The 22,684-nt window shown below is 45.7% G+C and overlaps 1 protein-coding gene across 3 annotated transcripts in view; it reads right to left on the bottom strand.

Annotated features, from left to right (window-relative positions):
- Positions 1–22,684, bottom strand: part of LOC118366363 (synaptotagmin-1-like) — a 225,540-nt gene that overhangs the window by 112,600 nt on the left and 90,256 nt on the right. For all 3 annotated transcript variants that reach the window (XM_052492401.1, XM_052492403.1, XM_052492402.1), the window contains exon 3: positions 16,222–16,313. The gene's annotated coding sequence lies outside the window, so the exon portion shown is untranslated. The remainder of the gene's footprint in view (positions 1–16,221; positions 16,314–22,684) is intronic.

Raw genomic sequence — 22,684 nt, 5'->3', positions numbered from 1 at the left:
CTGCATGGTTAGATGTAATGAGCCTTGAAGTCAGGAGTCACAGAAAAACGTAGAGAAAACAAGGCCACAGTACACCACTGCATGGTTAGATGTAATGAGCCTTGAAGTCAGGAGTCACAGAAAAACGTAGAGAAAACAAGGCCACAGTACACCACTGCATGGTTAGATGTAATGAGCCTTGAAGTCAGGAGTCACAGAAAACGTAGAGAAAACAAGGCCACAGTACACCACTGCATGGTTAGATGTAATGAGCCTTGAAGTCAGGAGTCACAGAAAAACGTAGAGAAAACAAGGCCACAGTACACCACTGCATGGTTAGATGTAATGAGCCTTGAAGTCAGGAGTCACAGAAAACGTAGAGAAAACAAGGCCACAGTACACCACTGCATGGTTAGATGTAATGAGCCTTGAAGTCAGGAGTCACAGAAAAACGTAGAGAAAACAAGGCCACAGTACACCACTGCATGGTTAGATGTAATGAGCCTTGAAGTCAGGAGTCACAGAAAAACGTAGAGAAAACAAGGCCACAGTACACCACTGCATGGTTAGATGTAATGAGCCTTGAAGTCAGGAGTCACAGAAAAACGTAGAGAAAACAAGGCCACAGTACACCACTGCATGGTTAGATGTAATGAGCCTTGAAGTCAGGAGTCACAGAAAAACGTAGAGAAAACAAGGCCACAGTACACCACTGCATGGTTAGATGTAATGAGCCTTGAAGTCAGGAGTCACAGAAAAACGTAGAGAAAACAAGGCCACAGTACACCACTGCATGGTTAGATGTAATGAGCCTTGAAGTCAGGAGTCACAGAAAAACGTAGAGAAAACAAGGCCACAGTACACCACTGCATGGTTAGATGTAATGAGCCTTGAAGTCAGGAGTCACAGAAAAACATTTCCCTTTTTCACATGAAAAGTCACAAGAAACCAAAAACGAATCCATGCTAACAAACAAATCAAACTAACAAACAGACTACGTTAGCTAGCTAGACCAAGGCAGTGAGACACAACATAACAGCAAATGGCTGCCACACAGCCAGTCTGCAAAATAAATATTTCATCCTGGTTTCCTCTCTCTCCTAGACTTTGTCATCCACCTGATATAGCTGGCTGATATAGTCAACAGGCTTTGTTCTGGAAGCTTTGGGGACTAAGAGGCTCCAGCCAATCAGACTGAGATGAACACAAAGTGTTGCCAATTCCAAAAAGAAAGAGAGAGGGGTCCGCTCCAAAAAAGTTGAAAAAAATAACTGGACAAAAAACCCAACAAAAAACATTTCATGAAATAATCTTGGCCTGACTTCTGTCTAGTGGCCCGTGAGGAGAGGAATGATTCTCTTGGAGGGGGAAATAAATGAACAACCTAGCTCCCACCTGCCAAGTTCATGAAGAGAGCCTGAAGTGAAGAGTTTGTCTTCCCGAAGAATGCTAGCTGTGAGGAGTGGGGAGTCAGAGGGTCAGCAGGGACAGGAAGAGAGATACAGAGAAAGAAAGGTGAAGAGAAGAAGAGAGAGCAGGAGAAAGAGGAGTGGGGAGTCAGAGGGTCAGCAGGGACAGGAAGAGAGATACAGAGAAAGAAAGGTGAAGAGAAGAAGAGAGGGCAGGAGAAAGAGGAGTGGGGAGAGAAAAAGGCAGCCAATCTCCAAAAGGTCAACATTTTAAGATATACTTTGACAGTCCAAGCCCTTCCTGAACCCCTGTAAATTGAGATATTATATGTCATAGTCGATTCCCAACTCAGCCTGTCTGCCACCTGCATTGTCTTCCATCCTAGGAATAGTCCAGTCTGTATGGTTATCATGTCCCCGTCATAGTCATTTCCACACTACCCATGGGTGTTATACTGTTCAAAGAATTCTTAGTGAGTCAGACATATTTCTGAGTGTTCTGACTTACTTACAGAGAAGAGACACTTGCTTGAATTACATCTGATAGCCTCGTTACACTCTCTCGTTACACTCTCTCGTTACACTCTCTCGTTACACTCTCTCTCTCTGTTCCACGGGCAGGAAGCTGCCTGAAAGCTCTATCAATCCAGCCAGGAGGATGTGGTGCTGTTCATAAGGTAGGACCAGCAGGCTCTTTTCAACATGCGCAGGTGCTCCTTCCACTCTCTGTTGGCGCACACACACAAACACACACACAAACACAAACACACACACACACACACACACCCTGCTGGGGTCATTAGCACATGCCAACACCACTGACTCTGCACAGATGCTTGGATAGGAGAGAGGAGAGAAGAGGGAGGAAGGGAGAGAAGGGGGGGGGGGGCTTCATCTAAAATAACCACTTTTCACAGTGCCTATCTAATCATGTCATCTTCACAACTCACTATACTATATTATAGGATATCACTTGACCGGAGGTGGAAGTGAACAGCTACTTTGTGTCTGACTAAACACCAAAAATTCAAAGCAGAGACGTAGACCGAGCAAGGAAGCTAACTCTCCTCCGCCCACAAGATGGTGTGGCTCCCCTGCGATGTGTATAGTGGGCATTTTGGCTCTTCAGTGGTTTGACTGAGAGGAGACAGTCAGTCCCCACAGCCAGGTCTACGTTCCGGGACGTCTGAGAGGGTCAGGGGTAGAGGTCGACTGATTATGATTTTTCAACGCTGATACGCTATTAGCGTGCACCCCGCTAACTAGCTATCCATTTCACATCGGTTACACCAGCCTAATCTCGGGAGTTGATAGGCTTGAATGTTATGTCATAATTATGTACAATTCTGGCTAATTAATTACGGTCTTTTTTAGGAATATATTGTCTTCACACTGTGCGCAACGAGCCAGGCAGCCCAAACTGCTGCATATACCCTGACTGCTTGCATGGAACGCGAAGAGACACTGAAGTGACACAATTTCCCTAGTTAAAATAAATTATTGTTAACTAAATATGCAGGTTTAAAATATATACTTGTGTATTGATTTTAAATAAAGCATTGATGTTTATGGTTAGGTACACATTGGTGCAACGACAGTGCTTTTTTCACGAATGCGCTTGTTAAATCATCACCCGTTTGGCGGAGTAGGCTGTGATTAGATGAGAAATTAATAGGCACCGCATCGATTATATTCAACGCAGGACAAGCTAGATAAACTAGTAATATCATCAACCATGTGTAGTTTACTAGTGATTATGTTAAGATTTATTGTTTTTTTATAAGATAAGTTTAATGCTAGCTAGCAACTTACCTTGGCTTCTTGCTGCACTCGCGTAACAGGTGGTCAGCCTGCCACACAGTCTCCTCTGGAGTGCAAAGTAATCGGCTACAATGATTACCGATTGTTATGAAAACTTGAAATCGGCCCTAAATGATCGGCCATTCCGATTAATCGGTCGACCTCTAGTCTGGGGTCACCTCCTATCTCTCTCAAGAGGGGAAATTAATAAAGATGTTTTCATGGAGAGAGGACGGCCCCCTTTACACCTCAAGAGCCATCCTGGACTCAGAGGACACCGACGTGAGAGGAATGAAGAGCTATATTAACACACGCACACACATGAACGTCCACACACACACACACACACACACACACACACACACACACACACACACACACACACACACACACACACACACACACACACACACACACACACACACACACACACACACACACCCCCCTAGAGTTTTTCCACATTTTGTTACTTTACAGCCTTATACTAAAATTAATCTACACACAATTCCCCATAATAACAAAGCAAAAACATTTTTTTTAACTTTTTTTTTGCAAATGTATTACAAATAAAAAACTAAAATATCACATTTACATAAGTATTCAGACCCCTTACTCAGTACTTTGTTGAAGCAGCTTTGGCAGTGATTACAGCTTCGAGTCTTCTTCTTGGGTATAACGCTACAAGCTTGGCACACCTGTATTTGGGGAGTTTCTCCCATTCTTCTCTGCAGATCCTCTCAATCTCTGTCAGGTTGGATGGGGAGCATTGTGTCACAACTAGTTCAGGTCTCTTCAGAGATGTTCGATTGGGTTCAAGTCCGAGTCTTTCAGTACCTTTTGGCAAACTCCAAGCGAGTTGTCTTGTGCCTTTAACTGAGGAGTGGCTACTATCTGACCACTCTACCATAAAGGCCTGATTGGTGGAGAGCTGCAGACATGGTTATCGTTCTGGAAGTCTCCCTCATCTCCACAGAGGAACTCTAGAGCTCTGTCAGAGTGACCATTGGGTTCTTGGTCACCTCCCTGACCAAGGCCCTTCTCCCCCGATTGCTCAGTTTGGCCAGGGGGCCCGCTCTAGGAAACTTCTTCCATTTAAGAATGATGGAGGCCACTGTGTTCTTGGGGACCTTTAATGCTGCAGAAATGTTTTGATACCGTTCCCCAGATCTCTCTGTTGACATAATCCTGTCTCTGAGCTCTATGGACAATTCTTTAGACCTCATGGCTTGGTTTTTGCTCTGACATGCAGTGTCAACTGTGGGACTAGACAGGTGTGTGCCTTTCCAAATCACATCCCATCATTTGAATTTAACACAAGTGCACTCCAATCAAGTTGTAGAAACATCTCAAGGATAATCGATGGAAACAGGATGCACGAATACTTATGCAAATAAGGTATTTCTGTTTATTTATTTAGTTGTAAAAATCTCTAAAAAACTGTTTTTGCTTTGTCATTATGGGGTATTGTGTGTAGATAGCTGAGGACATTTTTATTTATTTAATCAATTTTAGAACAAGGCTGTAATGTAAGAAAAATGTGGGAAAAGTCAAGCGGTCTGAATACTTTCCAAAGGGACTGTATATTACAGTATTGTATGCCAGCAGGCTGGGACTACAGACAGGGTCAGGGTATAGGAGTTAGTGCTGCCTGTGTCAGACAGTCAGAGAGCCCCGGGCAGGGCCTGTCTGTGTAGAGGACTGGGATAGGGGATTAGGGAGGAGTTGGAGAGCAGTCATTACCCTAGCCTGTGGAGGGTCTGATAATTAAATTACCTCAGCAGCCATACCGCTGCCTTTCTATCTATCAACTATATACAGACCAGGTCTTTCAAGGTCACTCTGCTCATATCTGGAATGAGCTGCATGGCCACCATCCTGACTCAAGATCCTGAATGACACAGTTGACTTGAAACTTGATCCGTGGCATGAATAACACATTGATGCCAATGGATGGTTGGTCTTGAAGGTGGAGTGCCACTTAAGTCAGGACTTGTTTATACCTTTGCAGTTCACATTGAGACTGACACATACATTCAAATGTCTGACTGTCTCAGACCTCTGATTCCCTCCCTCTCTTATTTAAAAATCCTGAACATCAGCTCTCTATAAGGGCACAAGGCGAGACCAAAATGCATACACAGGAGGCAGATGGCCGAGCTCCGGTATTTATTATAACAAAGGGAGTAGGCAAAGGCAGGTTGGGGACAGGCGAGAGTTCATAAACCAGGTCAGAGTCCAAACAGTACCAGGCGATAGGCAGTCTCGAAGTCAGGCCAGGCAAGGGTCAGAAACCAGATCTGAGTCTATAACAGTACAAGGGGATAGGCAGGCTGGTAGTCAGAACAGACACAGGGTCAGAAACCAGATCTGAGTCTATAACAGTACAAGGGGATAGGCAGGCTGGTAGTCAGAACAGACACAGGGTCAGAAACCAGATCTGAGTCTATAACAGTACAAGGGGATAGGCAGGCTGGTAGTCAGAACAGACACAGGGTCGAAACCAGATCTGAGTCTATAACAGTACAAGGGGATAGGCAGGCTGGTAGTCAGAACAGACACAGGGTCAGAAACCAGATCTGAGTCTATAACAGTACAAGGGGATAGGCAGGCTGGTAGTCAGAACAGACAGATGGTCGAAACCAGATCTGAGTCTATAACAGTACAAGGGGATAGGCAGGCTGGTAGTCAGAACAGACACAGGGTCGAAACCAGATCTGAGTCTATAACAGTACAAGGGGATAGGCAGGCTGGTAGTCAGAACAGACACAGGGTCAGAAACCAGATCTGAGTCTATAACAGTACAAGGGGATAGGCAGGCTGGTAGTCAGAACAGACACAGGGTCGAAACCAGATCTGAGTCTATAACAGTACAAGGGGATAGGCAGGCTGGTAGTCAGAACAGACACAGGGTCAGAAACCAGATCTGAGTCTATAACAGTACAAGGGGATAGGCAGGCTGGTAGTCAGAACAGACACAGGGTCGAAACCAGATCTGAGTCTATAACAGTACAAGGGGATAGGCAGGCTGGTAGTCAGAACAGACACAGGGTCAGAAACCAGATCTGAGTCTATAACAGTACAAGGGGATAGGCAGGCTGGTAGTCAGAACAGACACAGGGTCGAAACCAGATCTGAGTCTATAACAGTACAAGGGGATAGGCAGGCTGGTAGTCAGAACAGACACAGGGTCAGAAACCAGATCTGAGTCTATAACAGTACAAGGGGATAGGCAGGCTGGTAGTCAGAACAGACACAGGGTCGAAACCAGATCTGAGTCTATAACAGTACAAGGGGATAGGCAGGCTGGTAGTCAGAACAGACACAGGGTCAGAAACCAGATCTGAGTCTATAACAGTACAAGGGGATAGGCAGGCTGGTAGTCAGAACAGACACAGGGTCGAAACCAGATCTGAGTCTATAACAGTACAAGGGGATAGGCAGGCTGGTAGTCAGAACAGACACAGGGTCAGAAACCAGATCTGAGTCTATAACAGTACAAGGGGATAGGCAGGCTGGTAGTCAGAACAGACACAGGGTCGAAACCAGATCTGAGTCTATAACAGTACAAGGGGATAGGCAGGCTGGTAGTCAGAACAGACACAGGGTCAGAAACCAGATCTGAGTCTATAACAGTACAAGGGGATAGGCAGGCTGGTAGTCAGAACAGACAGATGGTCGAAACCAGATCTGAGTCTATAACAGTACAAGGGGATAGGCAGGCTGGTAGTCAGAACAGACAGATGGTCGAAACCAGATCTGAGTCTATAACAGTACAAGGGGATAGGCAGGCTGGTAGTCAGAACAGACAGATGGTCGAAACCAGATCTGAGTCTATAACAGTACAAGGGGATAGGCAGGCTGGTAGTCAGAACAGACAGATGGTCGAAACCAGATCTGAGTCTATAACAGTACAAGGGGATAGGCAGGCTGGTAGTCAGAACAGACACAGGGTCAGAAACCAGATCTGAGTCTATAACAGTACAAGGGGATAGGCAGGCTGGTAGTCAGAACAGACAGATGGTCGAAACCAGATCTGAGTCTATAACAGTACAAGGGGATAGGCAGGCTGGTAGGCAGAACAGACAGAGGGTCAGAAACCAGATCTGAGTCTATAACAGTACAAGGGGATAGGCAGGCTGGTAGTCAGAACAGACACAGGGTCAGAAACCAGATCTGAGTCTATAACAGTACAAGGGGATGGGCAGGCTGGTAGTCAGAACAGACAGAGGGTCAGAAACCAGATCTGAGTCTATAACAGTACAAGGGGATAGGCAGGCTGGTAGGCAGAACAGACAGAGGGTCGAAACCAGATCTGAGTCTATAACAGTACAAGGGGATAGGCAGGCTGGTAGTCAGAACAGACACAGGGTCGAAACCAGATCTGAGTCTATAACAGTACAAGGGGATAGGCAGGCTGGTAGTCAGAACAGACAGATGGTCGAAACCAGATCTGAGTCTATAACAGTACAAGGGGATAGGCAGGCTGGTAGTCAGAACAGACACAGGGTCAGAAACCAGATCTGAGTCTATAACAGTACAAGGGGATAGGCAGGCTGGTAGTCAGAACAGACAGAGGGTCGAAACCAGATCTGAGTCTATAACAGTACAAGGGGATAGGCAGGCTGGTAGTCAGAACAGACACAGGGTCGAAACCAGATCTGAGTCTATAACAGTACAAGGGGATAGGCAGGCTGGTAGTCAGAACAGACACAGGGTCAGAAACCAGATCTGAGTCTATAACAGTACAAGGGGATAGGCAGGCTGGTAGTCAGAACAGACAGATGGTCGAAACCAGATCTGAGTCTATAACAGTACAAGGGGATAGGCAGGCTGGTAGTCAGAACAGACAGATGGTCGAAACCAGATCTGAGTCTATAACAGTACAAGGGGATAGGCAGGCTGGTAGTCAGGCCAGGCAGGGGTCAGAAACCAGATCTGAGTCTATAACAGTACAAGGGGATAGGCAGGCTGGTAGTCAGAACAGACAGAGGGTCAGAAACCAGATCTGAGTCTATAACAGTACAAGGGGATAGGCAGGCTGGTAGTCAGAACAGACACAGGGTCAGAAACCAGATCTGAGTCTATAACAGTACAAGGGGATAGGCAGGCTGGTAGTCAGAACAGACACAGGGTCAGAAACCAGATCTGAGTCTATAACAGTACAAGGGGATAGGCAGGCTGGTAGTCAGAACAGACACAGGGTCAGAAACCAGATCTGAGTCTATAACAGTACAAGGGGATAGGCAGGCTGGTAGTCAGAACAGACACAGGGTCAGAAACCAGATCTGAGTCTATAACAGTACAAGGGGATAGGCAGGCTGGTAGTCAGAACAGACAGATGGTCGAAACCAGATCTGAGTCTATAACAGTACAAGGGGATAGGCAGGCTGGTAGTCAGAACAGACACAGGGTCAGAAACCAGATCTGAGTCTATAACAGTACAAGGGGATAGGCAGGCTGGTAGTCAGAACAGACAGAGGGTCGAAACCAGATCTGAGTCTATAACAGTACAAGGGGATAGGCAGTCTCAAAGTCAGGCCAGACAGGGGTCAGAAACCAGATCTGAGTCTATAACAGTACAAGGGGATAGGCAGGCTGGTAGTCAGAACAGACAGAGGGTCGAAACCAGATCTGAGTCTATAACAGTACAAGGGGATAGGCAGGCTGGTAGTCAGAACAGACACAGGGTCAGAAACCAGATCTGAGTCTATAACAGTACAAGGGGATAGGCAGGCTGGTAGTCAGAACAGACAGAGGGTCGAAACCAGATCTGAGTCTATAACAGTACAAGGGGATAGGCAGTCTCAAAGTCAGGCCAGACAGGGGTCAGAAACCAGATCTGAGTCTATAACAGTACAAGGGGATAGGCAGGCTGGTAGTCAGAACAGACAGAGGGTCAGAAACCAGATCTGAGTCTATAACAGTACAAGGGGATAGGCAGGCTGGTAGGCAGAACAGACAGAGGGTCGAAACCAGATCTGAGTCTCTAACAGTACAAGGGGATAGGCATGCTGGTAGTCAGAACAGACACAGGGTCAGAAACCAGATCTGAGTCTCTAACAGTACAAGGGGATAGGCAGGCTGGTAGTCAGAACAGACACAGGGTCAGAAACCAGATCTGAGTCTATAACAGTACAAGGGGATAGGCAGGCTGGTAGTCAGAACAGACAGAGGGTCGAAACCAGATCTGAGTCTATAACAGTACAAGGGGATAGGCAGGCTGGTAGTCAGAACAGACACAGGGTCAGAAACCAGATCTGAGTCTATAACAGTACAAGGGGATAGGCAGGCTGGTAGTCAGAACAGACAGAGGGTCGAAACCAGATCTGAGTCTATAACAGTACAAGGGGATAGGCAGTCTCAAAGTCAGGCCAGACAGGGGTCAGAAACCAGATCTGAGTCTATAACAGTACAAGGGGATAGGCAGGCTGGTAGTCAGAACAGACAGAGGGTCAGAAACCAGATCTGAGTCTATAACAGTACAAGGGGATAGGCAGGCTGGTAGGCAGAACAGACAGAGGGTCGAAACCAGATCTGAGTCTCTAACAGTACAAGGGGATAGGCATGCTGGTAGTCAGAACAGACACAGGGTCAGAAACCAGATCTGAGTCTCTAACAGTACAAGGGGATAGGCAGGCTGGTAGTCAGAACAGACACAGGGTCAGAAACCAGATCTGAGTCTATAACAGTACAAGGGGATAGGCAGGCTGGTAGTCAGAACAGACACAGGGTCAGAAACCAGATCTGAGTCTATAACAGTACAAGGGGATAGGCAGGCTGGTAGTCAGAACAGACACAGGGTCAGAAACCAGATCTGAGTCTATAACAGTACAAGGGGATAGGCAGGCTGGTAGTCAGAACAGACACAGGGTCAGAAACCAGATCTGAGTCTATAACAGTACAAGGGGATAGGCAGGCTGGTAGTCAGAACAGACAGATGGTCGAAACCAGATCTGAGTCTATAACAGTACAAGGGGATAGGCAGGCTGGTAGTCAGAACAGACACAGGGTCAGAAACCAGATCTGAGTCTATAACAGTACAAGGGGATAGGCAGGCTGGTAGTCAGAACAGACAGAGGGTCGAAACCAGATCTGAGTCTATAACAGTACAAGGGGATAGGCAGTCTCAAAGTCAGGCCAGACAGGGGTCAGAAACCAGATCTGAGTCTATAACAGTACAAGGGGATAGGCAGGCTGGTAGTCAGAACAGACAGAGGGTCAGAAACCAGATCTGAGTCTATAACAGTACAAGGGGATAGGCAGGCTGGTAGGCAGAACAGACAGAGGGTCGAAACCAGATCTGAGTCTCTAACAGTACAAGGGGATAGGCAGGCTGGTAGTCAGAACAGACACAGGGTCAGAAACCAGATCTGAGTCTATAACAGTACAAGGGGATAGGCAGGCTGGTAGTCAGAACAGACACAGGGTCAGAAACCAGATCTGAGTCTATAACAGTACAAGGGGATGGGCAGGCTGGTAGTCAGAACAGACACAGGGTCAGAAACCAGATCTGAGTCTATAACAGTACAAGGGGATAGGCAGGCTGGTAGTCAGAACAGACACAGGGTCAGAAACCAGATCTGAGTCTATAACAGTACAAGGGGATAGGCAGGCTGGTAGTCAGAACAGACACAGGGTCGAAACCAGATCTGAGTCTATAACAGTACAAGGGGATAGGCAGGCTGGTAGTCAGAACAGACAGATGGTCGAAACCAGATCTGAGTCTATAACAGTACAAGGGGATAGGCAGGCTGGTAGTCAGGCCAGGCAGGGGTCAGAAACCAGATCTGAGTCTATAACAGTACAAGGGGATAGGCAGGCTGGTAGTCAGAACAGACACAGGGTCAGAAACCAGATCTGAGTCTATAACAGTACAAGGGGATGGGCAGGCTGGTAGTCAGAACAGACACAGGGTCAGAAACCAGATCTGAGTCTATAACAGTACAAGGGGATAGGCAGGCTGGTAGTCAGAACAGACACAGGGTCAGAAACCAGATCTGAGTCTATAACAGTACAAGGGGATAGGCAGGCTGGTAGTCAGAACAGACACAGGGTCGAAACCAGATCTGAGTCTATAACAGTACAAGGGGATAGGCAGGCTGGTAGTCAGAACAGACAGATGGTCGAAACCAGATCTGAGTCTATAACAGTACAAGGGGATAGGCAGGCTGGTAGTCAGGCCAGGCAGGGGTCAGAAACCAGATCTGAGTCTATAACAGTACAAGGGGATAGGCAGGCTGGTAGTCAGAACAGACACAGGGTCAGAAACCAGATCTGAGTCTCTAACAGTACAAGGGGATAGGCAGGCTGGTAGTCAGAACAGACACAGGGTCAGAAACCAGATCTGAGTCTATAACAGTACAAGGGGATGGGCAGGCTGGTAGTCAGAACAGACACAGGGTCAGAAACCAGATCTGAGTCTATAACAGTACAAGGGGATAGGCAGGCTGGTAGTCAGAACAGACACAGGGTCAGAAACCAGATCTGAGTCTATAACAGTACAAGGGGATAGGCAGGCTGGTAGTCAGAACAGACAGAGGGTCAGAAACCAGATCTGAGTCTATAACAGTACAAGGGGATAGGCAGGCTGGTAGTCAGAACAGACACAGGGTCAGAAACCAGATCTGAGTCTCTAACAGTACAAGGGGATAGGCAGGCTGGTAGTCAGGCCAGGCAGGGGTCAGAAACCAGATCTGAGTCTATAACAGTACAAGGGGATAGGCAGGCTGGTAGTCAGAACAGACAGAGGGTCGAAACCAGATCTGAGTCTATAACAGTACAAGGGGATAGGCAGGCTGGTAGTCAGAACAGACAGAGGGTCGAAACCAGGAGGACTAGAAATAAACAGAGACTGGGAAAAATAGGAAAAATGCTGGTTGACTTGGCAAACAAGACGAACTGGCACAGAGAGACACAGGGATAAATACACCGGGGATAATAAGCAACACCTGGAGGTGGTGGAGACAATAACAAGGACAAGGACAGGTGAACCAGATCAGGGTGTGACACTCTCATGTTTCCAACTACTCTCTGCCTTTCCCGATAGCGTGACTCATTGTCGTGCTGTGGTTGGTGGAGTGAGCAGTGTGTGTGGTTAGAGTGGGGAGTCTGACAGTAGATAGGCCCAGCATGATGGTGGTGAAGTGGCCCAGTGTGGGAATACTGTAGCTGGCCACATCACAGGGTCTCCCCCTAGTGTCTATGCTCAGACCAGAAGGGGCTGTGACCTGCTGGGAGAGATATGGGGAGAGGGCCTGGACAGATAGAGGGAGAGAAAAGAACGGATGAGTGGAGGACCAAGAGAGAGAAAGCAGGGAAGAAAAGCTAGAGGAAGAGAGAGTTAGATGGAGGAGAGTGAGCAAAATAATGAGAGAGAAAGAGCGAGAGAGAAAAATAATAATTTGGGCGCAGAAGAGGGGAGACCTGAACTGTAGCAGCTCCTACGTAAAGATTGAGGGTTTATCACGATCTGCCACTGAGCACTCCCTCTCCCGCACGCACGCACACGCACACGCACACACACACACACACACACACACACACACACACACACACACACACACACACACACACACACACACACACACACACACACACACACACACACAGACACATACCAGAAAAAATTTATTGACCCACACACTCTACATGACATTGAGATTAGAGACTTGTAAACAGTCACAATAGCCAATTTAAATAAAGGTCAGTCTAATAATTAACACGGATTAAATTAATTTATCCTCTTCCAATTAATATCACTCACACATTAACATGAATCCACGCATGAGTAGCCACGCACGGTGACAACGTACATTAACCTGCTCAACTGTAGTAAATGGAGCCAAAGGTCACCAATGTTGAGGCAATTCCCAATGACCAATGTAACTTCATGCTTATGAGATTCCATTCTCCATGTTCCTTAATAGCATGTCACTCCGTCACAATTAGAGCAAATTAATAGAGGTCACTTCTTATAATTTACATTTAAATGTCAGTTAAGAACAAATTCTTCTTTACAATGACGGCCTACCCCGGCCAAACCCGGACGACTCTGGGCCAAATGTGCGCCGCCCTATGGGACACCCAATCACGACCGGATGTGATACAGCCTGGATTCAGCCTATAAGATGTGATCATATACACTAGTCTGTTTTTTGAGGATCATTAAGGCTCGTTGATGATAGCAAGCAGGCTTTATATCTTCACACCCACAGCGATTGCTGCTCGTTCCTCGTTATGCTTTCCCAGACAGAAAATACACCCAACTAATGATCCTACTCCACTGCTGAGCGAGGGCAATAGATCAGCCGAGTGCTTGAACTGACTGCGGTTACCCCAGGAAAGAGTCACCGATAGATCTGCTGGGGAAAGACAGGGTGATGCATGTGCTGTTGAGGGTGATTTGCAGTGACACACATCTGTAACGGGGTTGAGCTGAGCTTCGTCTTTGGAGAATTAGAACATTGGCCCTGAACAGCCAATGAAACTTATCATGGGTGCAGATTATTTCTCGGTGGGGAGTCATTCCCCAGAGAGAACCCGTAGAGGAGTCCGGCTCTGCATCTGCTCGTAACCTTCCATATCACAACCGTAACTCACAATTTCACCACTGTTACTCTCAATGTCACCACCGTTACTCTCAATGTCACCACCGTTACTCTCAATGTCACCACCGTTACTCTCAATGTCACCACCGTTGCTCTCAATGTCACCACCGTTACTCCCAATGTCACCGCCATAACTCTCAGTGTCATCACTGTAACATTCAATGTCACTACCATAACAGGAGCTCTCTAGTGATGATGCTGCTTGCTTGAACATCACTTGAAAAGCAAATAACTGTTGTGCCCATTTTTCTCCTGTAATGCATATACTATATGACATATCGTACACCTGTGAAGGTTTCTGAATGTATGCATTTATTCCTGTTAATTTGTGTTCTCTAATCCTTACATTACTGTACCTGACGGTAAAAGATGGCTGCTCGTTGGGCAGAGCTGAATGTGCGTGTCAAACACCTGTGTTTGGATGGGAGGCGGCCAGGCTCCCGGTGTGTCTAAGACAGATGTTTCATGGGACTGTGGTGGCAGATGATTGATGCAGTACGTCAGGTGGCAGACATCCCAGACACCTCAGGGTTTCTGGCTCTTTTGCGTGTGATTATTTCCCCCTTCTTTTTTCCTAATACATGGTTAGTGAAGGAGAGCGAATCTGGAGACAGACGGGGGATTGGCAGCGCCCCAGAAGCCAGAGAAGCCAGTCGATCAACAGACATGTATCACAAAACAATGCCGTATGGAACACCGAGAGGACGACAACAGCTGATGCCAGATACCCTCTGAAGCACCTGACTGGTGTGATGCTATCTCCTTGGCAAAATTAGGCTGCCTCAAGGAGCAATAATTACAACAAGCGATCTTAATCTCCGCCGTGGGAAGGAGGGCAGAGGAGAGGGGGGACTCATTCAGTGAAGAAAACCTCTCCAATCATGTCACGTGGCTGAAGGCAAGACACCCACCCCCGTCCAACTACCTCTTCTTCCATATGGAAGTCACCTTGTAGATGTACCTAATCGCCGTCATTGAATTGCATTGTTTTAGCCAGGCAGATTGGGGCCCTGCTCAGAGGTTCATGAGGGGGAGGGAGGATAGGAGACAGACTCCCTGGTTCTCCTGAGGTACCCACCTCTATCTTTTCCCCTCTCTCCCTCTCTCCCTCTATATCTCCATGGGCCGCACTCTGCCACTTTGGATATGTCATGGGTAATAAGGATGAAAAATTGTGACCGCTCCCCTCGGTCCCCAGTCGGTGCGGTGGCTTCGGAGTCTGCCCTTATACGCCCAGGGGAGGCCGAGCTCAGCACCGCTCACAAACAAAATGGAATTTAACAAGGCCTGAATCAGCCACAACGCCTCAGCAAATGGCCACTCAACCCCGCCGCACCTGCCTCGCCAGCTGGATGTACATGTTGTTATAGAAGAGTGGTATTGTGTAGTGTAGTGTAGTGTAGTGTAGTGTAGTGTAGTGTAGTGTAGTGTAGTGTAGTGCGAGGGAGGGAACAGTGAACAGACACCAGGACAGAGTTCCCTATTGGATAAACTTACACCAGGATAAGACTCCATATGATTTGCCTGGCTTATATTAACACTGGTTTAATCAGAATTCATTAATTCCTTCTCAAGCCATATTGGAAACCTTGTGTGTGATGATAAAACTCCCTTAAGCCTCCATCTTCATTGTTTTTTTCACTCTTCATTTGTTTTCCTGCTTTTTATTCAAATAAGATGTTCATCAACAGTGTGTGGTGTTGTAATATTTGTTTTTGTCATGTATGATGACCTGGGTCGCCATGTTGTGCCCTTGGCCACACGCTCAGTCTCCCCTAGCTTGAGAGAGAGGATTTTCGCGTATGTTGTTGGATCTGAAAATGTTGCTCTGGCTGTTATTGTTTGTCACAGCATGACATTAACATGATTCATCTTCCTACTTGGAGCTCAACGGAGCTCTTTGCATTATAGCCTAATGTATATAGTCTGTTTGTGCCTTTCCTGCTCTAATAGATCAAATCAATACTTTATTAGTCCAAGTCTTTAGACAATGAATGAGCTATGGTGTCCAGAGGCTGTAGTATCACATGTCTTACTCTACAGTACTAATGAGGCTTTCAGTGCTGCGTACCACTGTTTGATGTGTCTTTTCTATTAGAAAAGTGCAATGGGGGCCTCTATGAGTTGTTTCATGCATGTATACACAAAATGTGTGGAATAATACATACCAATTAGCGTTAGTCTTTGTACATTGTGAAACAAATCTCTGTGGAATTCTTCTTCTTTTCGGGATTGTCCCCTTGTGGTCATTGGCATTTAAGGGTAAGGAACCAGGCGACTGAGGTTATTTGCCCATAGGGGTTGGAGATCCTTGGGGTCTGAGACAGTGAATAGCCAGAGTGGCTCTGTGGACCTGTGTCATTTCCACTGAGACAGGGTGTCTGCTTTGTTTGCCTGTCTTTGAGTACGAGGGAACAGAGACTAACCTTTAACTCGACGGTGCCTGCTGCTAGGGGCTCCTCCAATGCTGCTTCTTCTTCTTTACACAGGAGTTGCACGTAGTTGAGATAGTTCAAAGCTGAGGAAGAGACAGACGGAGCATGTTAATGTGGAACAACAAAAAGAAACCAACGTTCATAGAACTGAATTGAGACTAGTTACTGCAGGTCAGTTCCTGTTTTCAAGAGACATTTTAAACTAGCCCAGTCAGATACTATTGTGTTCTTGAGTGCATCCATTTTCTTTTAAGAGTACTTTACAAGCCAGGCGCAAACAAGACCAATAGCATTTGCGTTTAAATTCTTCTAGCCAATCAATGTGCACGGCAATGGGCTCAAATGGCGGTATCCAGAACCAAGGCACAGTGAAGTTGATTTTCCCATCAGCTCAGTTTGTTTGTTTGTTTGTTTGTTTGTTTGTTTGTTTGTGTGTGTGTGTGTATGTATATGTATATATATACATACACACATATACACATATATATATATATATATATATATTTCCATTATCGATTGAGCGCTTTCACAGCCGATTGGTCGTGTTCATTAGGATGCCGGTGGAACCGAGTCATGAGATGAAGACCAGGGACGGGGACCAGCTGGGGATCTCCTCCCCACAGATGCTGCCTGCCACTGCGGTGTGAAAGGCACTCCATTGTGGAGGAGGTGGATGATGTGGAGGAGTGTTCTAGTTAGGGTCACAGCAGGGGATTTTCAATACTACTTCAAAGTCTCATGTCATTGTAAATAATGTTTGAAACATAACAAATGTGATCGATTGACTGTATTTTGGATTAAAAATGTATTCTAAAATCCAAAAACAATATCCAATAAACATATGGATGGAAATTCACAGAATCACAGAACATATTACTTCAAAATGGATAAATAAAAAATGCAAATAAGATCTGTCCTTGCAGCGTACGTCTCAAGGTTCTGCTGTGATGGAGAGCTATCTGCACCATCTTGACGGTGTCAGGAGGTGGAGATGGAGTTTGTGATTCCCTATTCATTCCCCCATTACTGTTAAGGAGCAATTGGCGGGCGTTTGATGTACAGATTAAAAGCTATTTCCTCCGGCTGGCACTGGCAGGTACACAAAGGCACTACAATTCAGAGGCAATTTGTGTCTCGTTTCAGGAAACTAGGCGTATGTCGCGCGTCACTACTTCACAGGAGAGCCATTAGAATACATTTTAAAAGCCATTTGAATGTAACTTTTTTGAATCAAAATGCGTTTTTTGGCAGAAATGCCTTCTGGAACATATGTACTTTCATGTGCTTTAATAACAAACGTGTGTGTGTGTGTGTGTGTGTGTGTGTGTGTGTGTGTGTGTGTGTGTGTGCGTGCGTGCGTGCGTGCGTGCGTGCGTGCGTGCGTGCATGTGTGTGTGTGTGTGTGTGTAAACTTGTTTGAGTGTCTATGCTACAGTAAGTAACTAGTGGGATTGCTTTGAATCTTGCCACACACATTAGATTTAGCACTGCCAACATTTCCAGCTGTTCTCCTGTGTATATTACTCAATGTACACACAGAGCACAGTAGGGTTGTGACAAATAACCACAGAACAATGGTTTCGAGCAAATCAATGGGCTCGCTACCACTTCCACCGCTCAGCTGGATGAGTGAGAAAATAACCGTCATCGTAGGAACACAATGACATTGTCGTTATGATATTACAAACCACCGCTTTCAGCGAAATGAGAGTTTGCTTTCGTGACTCCTACAATGTGTCAGCCATCTGCAACGAACAACCACCCCTTTGTGGTGCTTCACATAAGTATTCATTTTCCCGGCGTGGCGCCTGCTTTTCACCCGCCTCCCCTCATCTTTCTTTTCACCGTGTTATCCTCCATCCTGCATTTCCACTTAGGGTATCCACCACTCTCCATCTCCCTCTCTCCCTCCACCTCTCTGCTTGCCTGAACACATGTGAGTCTGTCTCCATCTTCCTCACATCAGATGCCTCCTCTAGAACTCATCTGTATTCTGACCAGGTAGACCTTTATCGCTTATTCGCTCTTAACGCTGGCCGTTTTGAATGGGTCTCGAGCAGCAGCTGGGTGAATGATGCGATCCGTCTCGTTGCCCTGTAATGAATATAAGGCCCCATGCAGCCTTGGCCGGGTTCCTGAGAGCTATGGTCTGCGATCACGACCAAGCCCAACCCTCAGCTCAGTGCGATGCCAAAGGGAGAGATTACATTTCCATCTCTTAGTATTCCGACGGGAGACAAAACATACATACAAGGTTTGTGTTCTGGGGCGGCAGGGTAGCCTAGTGGTTAGAGCATTGGAACTGGAAGGTTGCAAGTTCAAATCCCCGAGCTGACAAGGTACAAAATCTGTCGTTCTGCCCTTGAACAGGCAGTTAACCCACTGTTCATAGGCCGTCATTGAAAATAAGAATTTGTTCTTAACTGACTTGCCTAATAAAATAAAGGTAAAATAAAAAATACAAATAAAATAAATATTTCCCTGGCTTGGGTTACAACATGAAGGGGACATGTGGTGGAAACCATCTTTAGATGTGTGTACTGGTTAAGGACCAGAGCTGGGGGGGATGGGTGACATTTTGACAGGAGATATATTACCACAGTAATCTACAGAGACGGGTGAGTGGGAAAAACAAACATGACCTTGAGGACATGGCCGTGCCAATCACCAGAGCCTTGCTCCCCTAGACAGGCACTGAGGCAGAAATCCAACGCCCCAGATATGTCAGCTGGTGTAATCCCCTGACCACGGCTCATACCATCCCATCGTTTCTGAAGGGGGATCCAATGTGGAATATGATGGCAAAGCATCTCATGAGAAGTCATATTCGTTGGTCGTGACAAGGAGATGCTTGTGAAAATGTCATTATCAGATGGAGAAAACAAAATCCAAAACAATTTTAATTGTTTGGATTTTGACAATAGCCAAGCGATTGTGTTTTACAAATATGAATCTAGCATTTAGTATGTATTTTCATCATGCGTTGGACACCATACAATTCCTCAACAAAACAGGCATATAAACAGGCATACAAACACATCTCGTTCTTGCCCTTAAAGAAGGATACTGGTGTTCTCTGCCTCACATTCCACCTAAGCCTGGACTGTAAGAAACAGCCCTCCTGACAGCTAGAGAAGTCTCATCACAACAATCATGTCGGAGCACATTCTGTGAAACCAGGCAGTTCTGTGGAAAGCAACAGCGTCCAATCACTAGAACACTGGGGGAAATTGATTTCTATAGAGTGATACCTGTAGAGGGCTCTGCAGATCGAAGAAGGAACTTAAGTATTTACTATATAATTATGTGGTGTGACCTTGGCACCTCCAGGCCCATCCAGATGATTAGCTACTGTTACCCAGCATTCCTCTAGGCTACGCAGAAGGCGGTCCCTGTACGGTTGGAGCTCGACCAGGCTCATCATCTGCCCGCAGCAAGTCCACTCTACCACACTAACACTGATGAGTGAGGCACCTTCTCTGGTCGACACTTTAAGACCGACTCTATTGTGATGTGCCAATGGAGTCTACGGCTGTATTCATGTTGTGGACCTCTGACGTCCCACAGCTAATGCTATAAGGCCGTTGTTAAGTTATCTTTTTTGGCGGGCTTTGTGTGCAACACACAAGCATATTACCCTGGTTCTGTTCGTTGACAGAGAGGTAGGTATATAGGACATATAGATTTGATGTCAGAAGTTTACATACACTTAGGTTGGAGTCATTAAAACTCGTTTTTCAACCACTCCACAAATGTCTTGTTAACAAACTATAGTTTTGGCAAGTCAGTTAGGACATCTATTTTGTGTATGACAAAAGCAATTTTTCCAACAATTGTTTACAGACAGATTATTTCACTTATAATTGTCACGTCCTGACCATAGTGACTGGGGTGACTGGCGTGACTAGTGACTGGCGTGACTGGGGGTTAGTCTAGTTGATTATTTCTATGTGGGTTCTAGTTTTGTTTTTCTATGTTGGTGAATGGTATGATTCCCAATTAGAGGCAGCTGGTAATCGTTGTCTCTAATTGGGGATCATATTTAAGTAGCATTTTTTCCACCTGTGTTTGTGGGATATTGTTTTGAGTTAGTGCACGTAGCACCTCTGTGGTCACGGTTCGTTGTTAGTTTATTGTTTATTGTTTTGTTTTGCTAAGTTTCACTTTCTAATAACTTATGTGGAACTCAACATCCGCTGCACCTTGGTCCGATAATTATTCCAGCGAACGTGACAATAATTCACTGTATAAACATTCCAGTGGGTCAGAAGTTTACATATACTAAATTGACTGTACCTTTAAACAGCTTGGAAAATTCCAGAAAATGATGTCATGGCTTTAGAAGCTTCTGATAGGCTAATTGACATCATTTGAGTCAATTGGCAGTGTCTGGCGGTGTACCTGTGTATTTCAAAGCCTACCTTAAAACTCAGAGCCTCTTTGCTTGACATCATGGGAAAATCAAAAGAAATCAGCCAAGACCTCAGCAAAAAAATTGTAGACCTCCACAAGTCTGGTTCATCCTTTGGCACAATTTCCAAACGCCTGAAAGTACAACGTTCATCTGAACAAACAATAGTATGCAAGTATAAAACCCATAGGACCAAGCAGCCGTCATACCGTTCAGGAAGGAGATTCGTTCTGTCTCCTAGAGACGAATGTCCTTTGGTGCGAAAAGTGCAAATCAATCCCAGAACAACAGCAAAGGACCTTGTGAAGATGCTGGAGGAAACAGGTACAAAAGTATCTATATCTACAGTAAAACAAGTCCTATATCGACATAACCTGAAAGGCCGCTCAGCAAGGAAGAAACCACTGCACCATATTGGAGTGGCCATCACAAAGCCCTGACCTCAATACTGTAGAATATTTGTGGGCAGAACTGAAAAAGCTTGTGCGAGCAAGGAGGCCTACAAACCTGACTCAGTTACACCAGCTCTGTCAGGAGTAATGGGCCAAAATTCACCCAACTTATTGTGGGAAGCTTGTGGAAGGCCACCATGAAACGTTTGACCCAAGTTAAACCATTTTAAAGACAATGCTACCAAATACTAACTGAGTGTATGTAAACGTCTGACCCACTGGGAATGTGATGAAAGAAATAAAAGCTGAAATAACTCATTCTCTCCACTATTTTTCTGACATTTCACATTCTTAAAATAAAGTGGTGATCCTAACTGACCTAAGACAGGGAATTTTTACTAGGATTAAATGTCAGGAATTTTGAAAAACAGAGTTTAAATGTATTTGGCTTAGGTGTATCTGTAAGAACAATCTGACCCACTCATACTTTACATTTGCATAAAAAATAGTGTCATTTAGCAGATGCTCTTATCAGGAGCGACTTACAGTTTGTGAATTCCTCTAATACTTTCTGCTGAACCTCTGAAACCTGCCATACGTTGAAGAACCAAGGCGGAATAACACTTTCTCCAGCATACTGATTTCCATCTGCTTTCTCTCATTTCAACCCTAAACTCACTCATAAAGACCGAGCACGTTGTCACTCCTCCATACTTGTCCTTAACTATTTCAGGAGAGGGAGACTGGCTGTCTGTTTGTAAGGGCTGCCAGCCACAAGCAATGTTCGGTGCTCATAATGCTCTTTCGTTCCCTTCTTGTACTCTGTCTGGTTGTAGAAATGTCCGGATGGAAATAAGAGTGCTATTTAAGGAGATGTAATGACGACGAAGGAACAGGTGACAAATGAAAGCCAGCGAGAAGGCTTTTGTTATTGTCTTGTCTCTCCAAATAGTATGTTTTTCTATTTTTTTTTTGACAACTCTCTCAGTTCTCCCCGACTGACTCTTATTCCCACCAACCTCCCTCGGCATGTCTTGGGTGGAGACATGCCGCTCCATGTTAACAGGCTGTTACTGTGGATCAGCTATCCCGTTTGCAATCCGCTTCTTCTGCTGGCTGATGGCGGCTCGTGGTGAGAGTAATTACAGTATAAACCCAGGCGATCACTTTAAATAGTAAACTTCCTGAACTCTGCCAGACATTTTTCTGCACTTAAAAAAATAAACTGTTTAGATTGTTTGCGGACTCATGTGCAGGTCAAAATGTATTTTTCTCCCATGTTCCATGTCAAAGCACATGGAAACTACTTGAACAGCTGCCATCAATGATGAATTCACAATATCTGGATATTGAAAAACGTGTAATCCTTTGTCCTTTACAATATTGCAATCAGCACTCTACAATGTGGTCAGTTGTACTGAATAGGTCCACTTGAGTGATTGTAAATATTTTCGCGGTCCTTGATCTGCAGTGACACCACATACAGTACCAAAGCTCTTTATGTGTACACACGAACACAAACACAGCTCCAACGCTGTTCAGCCTCATCTCCTTTAAAGTGCAAGAAGGTAGCTAGCGATCACAACGTCCCTAAGGTAGACCCTTATCCCTGTGACAGTGAGTGTGGCTGTGCTCCGTCCTCTATAGACAC

The sequence above is a fragment of the Oncorhynchus keta genome, chromosome 33 (assembly GCF_023373465.1).
Source record: "Oncorhynchus keta strain PuntledgeMale-10-30-2019 chromosome 33, Oket_V2, whole genome shotgun sequence".
Taxonomy (NCBI): Eukaryota; Metazoa; Chordata; class Actinopteri; order Salmoniformes; family Salmonidae; genus Oncorhynchus; species Oncorhynchus keta.
The sequence above is the reverse complement of the archived record's forward strand: the minus strand, read 5'-3'. Positions and strand labels throughout refer to the sequence as shown.